Genomic DNA, 4,277 nt, shown 5'->3' with positions numbered 1-4,277 from the left:
CCGTGACGTGTATCCTTGTTCGATTACTTTTGTCAATCATTATGTTATCATTATTAATATTTGTGAATTAAAATAAAATTATGTGCTGCGTGGAGTTCTATATCCATAATGCGATGGGAAAAAAGTCGGGCGATCATGAGGGTGTATTCGATAATCTCGGTGACTGCCGGACATGGAGGTGTTAAGGTACCTCCATGCTGCTGTGGTGCGGACTTGCCTGATGGGCGAGCCTCCCATAACCCTCTGGGCCAGCGGGATGCAGGCAAGGAGACTATAGAACAGGAGAGGGGGCCTCTATGGGAGATCGTGGGCGAGTGGTGGTGTATGTCGGTTGCAAGAGATGGCGCAGGTGCAGCGTTGTTTACATCCAGGCGCCTCCCCCCCTCCAGACACCCACTCCCACCCCCAGTACCCATCAGCAGTGTTGCTACATGGGATCAAGCAGCAAATGTTGCTACTTTTTTCTTCAGTCTGGTTATTTCCCATTTTAAATAAAAAAAACATAAAGAAAGAAAAATACTATAATGAACAGTAAGAACTAAATATATTTATCAGGTAGATATAGACTGACTGCATGTCATGTTAGTAATGCTATATTACTGTATCGTAGTTATATTACTTTATCTGCATTTGTGGGAGGTTAGCAGTGGTTAGATGTGCTTTATGTGTTTTAACTGTCTGTATACACACAGGAATAAACCGACGTTGTAGCCCAACTGCTTTTCTTTCAAAACATGTTTTTTTCTCTCAAACTCAGTGTTTAAGCACGCACGCTGACTTATTCCTCCAGTAATTATTTACATAGGTTTGTTGGTTTGTAGGGGGAAAGAGTGGGTGGATAAGATTATCTTAGGCTAACCGATATACTGGTTATTATAGCGCTACTTCCAGAACGTCTTTCTCAGATCGACGGCAACACTGCCGTCATTCAAATATCAACACACCGGCCCCTCGTGTAACTGCCCGCCATGGCTCCAAATCTTAAATGTGCGGCCTGCTGTGTTTGTGGGAAAAAAACGAAGAACACACCCTGGTGTGAAGCTCCATTTGTTCCCAAAGGATGCCAGAAGGTAAGTGAAGATAAATGTGGAAATTCTGACTTCTAACTTCCGCAAAATAATGAATTTCTGCGAGCAACTAGACACAACAGTGCTCTGAAGGCAAGCGAAATACGTCACGTATATTGTACACAAGCCATTCAAGCAGTCCACAGATCCCCTCAGACAACACTGGGGTGACTGTTCTTCAAGATAATGCAAGGCACCTACTTATAACCGTCCTTATCTTAAAGGTCTATGATTTTTTTTCAACCCTTAGATTTTTATGTTGACATGAAAGATTTATGGACCGATTTATGTATTATACTGAGCAGTGAAGTTACTTTTTCAATGCATCGATGCAGCCGGCCACAGGCCTGGTTGGGTAAGAGGTCAGGTCAGGCTTGGCCTAAGTTATCTCCTCACATTACAGTTAAATTAGGAAGAAGAAACCCCTAACCCCTCACAAAATCATAAGGAAGGCAAACTGTTGCTGGAGTTAACCCGCTGACTTAACCGTTGATTGCCAGTGACAAGAAGTGTGAGGCATATTACATTTCAGAAATTTCCCTAACCTTGCCTCACTGCCAAAATGCAATGTACTATATATATAAATATATATATATATTTTTATATATATATATATATATATATATATATATATATATATATATATTTATATATATATATATATATTTATTTATTTATTTATTTATTTATTTTTTTTTTACGTCGTTGCCTGTTGCGCCGGTAGGCATCTTCCTGGTGGGGCCTGATGGTCGGCCCAAGGCTTTTTCCAGGTGGGGCCTGATGGTCGGCCCAGCCCGTTCTGGCGCAGGCGAGTGTTTATAGTGGCGCCATCTTGCATTGGCTCATGCTGCCCCCCGGAACTCGTTCTTGATTCGCTTGGACGGCTTCCTCTAGAGTCCAGGTTGATGGGTGGTCTTCAGGACAGCATGTGGGTAGTTTTAAGCCACTCGGCGGTGACTGAAAGATCCGAGTGGTAGCGTGGGGATTCGAACCCGCGTCGTCCATCACGCGGTGAATGTGGGCCCAGTACGCTACCAGTTTGGCCACCGCCTACCCTATATATATATATATATATATATATATATATATATATATATATATATATATATATATATATATATATATATATATATATATATATATATATATATATATGTCAAAAGATTCAAAATTTCAAGATGTAGAGACTTTAATGTATGAATATTAACTTTGTGTGAGATATGGCTGCAATTCTTTCAATATTATCAAAATCTGAAAGAAGCTGCACTTTACTTGATGCATAGTCAGAAGTAAATTATTATGTGACATTGACTCATATTCATATGCCGAAGTACTGTTAGATGACACCGTCTTATTACTGAGCTAATTCACAAGAGGCCTCCTCGATCCCTACTCAGATACATTCTAACTACTGGGGCCTTTCATCAAGGTTTGCAAAGGACAGGTATATATTTGGCTACACAAAATTAGTCAGTATTTTTTTTTCTTTTTTTATATGCAGATTGATGATTTCATTTAAACCCAACATATACAGGTATACTTGAAGTTGCCTTGGACTAAATATATTATGATAATGGGAAGACAAAACACAAATATTTCACTAGCAAAGGAAAGAGCAGTCTGTTTAAATTTGCCCTGCATTGCATCATAAATGTTTTGAAAATAATCTATATGTAAAATATGTTTGTTTTTTCAGTTTGTTTCAAATAAAATTTTGTAAGGGGTACCAAAATCAAACATATACATTCATTATAAACAGGTATTGCATTGCAGCCAATATTATTTTCATATTAACCCTTAGAAGACAGCAGTGTTTGAAGAGTAGCTCCCCAAAAATGAATGGTCTATACTCTATACATATAGTCATTGCCGACCTTAGGACCGTAGCATAAATATATATAGTTACTCTGCATAATACGTAGATATTTTTTGTATCGTCTACTATAGATCCTACCGCAATCTCTAAGTGTTGTTATATTTCTGCCATTCAAAACTGACTGACTGAATTTAGGACTGTCTATGTATATTTCCACTGCTGTCTAAGGGTTAAATATTATATAAATTTTTAAGGGCTGTTGCTTTCTTTCATTACATTACATTTTGTATTGATTAACAATAATTAGTTAAAATTACCATGTTTTTACTGCAGGTGCCTCCAGTGGGTGAAAGCCTTGAAAATTGGCTTTCAAAAGCATACTCAAGCCATCTGTAGTGACCACTTTGATGGGGTTCATTTTGGCAGCAAGGGCCAGCTGCTGCCGACTGCAACCCCACGTCACACAGGTAAGACGAAGTTATGCATGCTCCTTATTTATGATTTTCTTAATCTCTCTCTCTCTCTCTCTCTCTCTCTCTCTCTCTCTCTCTCTCTCTCTCTCTCTCTCTCTCTCTCTCATGTGTGTGTGTGTGTGTGTGTGTGTGTGTTAGTAAATGTAATACTTATACCCATTATCTATTTTGCAGATGGCCATGAGGAGCAACCACCCACTGGGTTCCCGGGTAATAGTCACAGCATTTTCTTGTGTGCCAAATGCAATGCATGAGTTGGTAATAGACTAATAGTGAAAGAATCCTTGATGCATTGAACAAAAGTTAGATTTCCACACTTGATGGGTTGAGTGTATTCACCTGACAGATAAGAACAAATAGTAGTCTTGTAATCATTATCACTTACGTTTGATTGATTTGCTTACCTCAGCATCATCCCACAATGCAGCCGCCATTGACTTGGAGCCAATGGAGTTGGAACTCTCCTCTACACAGATTGTGCTGCCACATTATGGTTAGTGAAAATTAATTATGGTAATTACTTTACATTGTAATAAGCCATTAATATTTTGCCATGCTCATTATTATTGTTGTTGTTTTACTTTATCTTCATACTTTGGTGATTTTCAAGTTTGCAATTTAATGTTGTCTGTGTCACTGACATCCTTTACATCATGTTTTTTCCTGGTAATCTTGCATTATGATGAATCGCTCATTCTGATGTTGGCCGCCAATGCTTCCAACACAAATTGGTGCCATACAAGTGGTTGGTGACCATAAGTATCTCAGCAACCTGGCTACATCCATGCCATTCCTATCACGGTGCATGTAGCAAGCTTCACATAACTTTCAGACAGACAGCTCTATTATCGTTTTATTTCATATGCAGTGTTTTGCTCAGTCTTTTAGGTGCAGTGTTAATATTATTTGTGGTAGTAGTAA

General features: G+C 38.8%; 1 long non-coding RNA gene across 1 annotated transcript; it reads left to right on the top strand.

The window, feature by feature from the left end:
* Positions 1–3,149: 3,149 nt before the first annotated feature.
* Positions 3,150–3,849, top strand: LOC126991649 (uncharacterized). The gene is made up of 3 exons (XR_007745727.1): positions 3,150–3,350; positions 3,531–3,566; positions 3,766–3,849. It is a non-coding gene; the product is annotated as an uncharacterized LOC126991649 (long non-coding RNA).
* Positions 3,850–4,277: the final 428 nt, after the last annotated feature.

Source organism: Eriocheir sinensis, unplaced genomic scaffold (assembly GCF_024679095.1).
Source record: "Eriocheir sinensis breed Jianghai 21 unplaced genomic scaffold, ASM2467909v1 Scaffold315, whole genome shotgun sequence".
Classification (NCBI taxonomy): Eukaryota; Metazoa; Arthropoda; class Malacostraca; order Decapoda; family Varunidae; genus Eriocheir; species Eriocheir sinensis.
The sequence above is the reverse complement of the archived record's forward strand: the minus strand, read 5'-3'. Positions and strand labels throughout refer to the sequence as shown.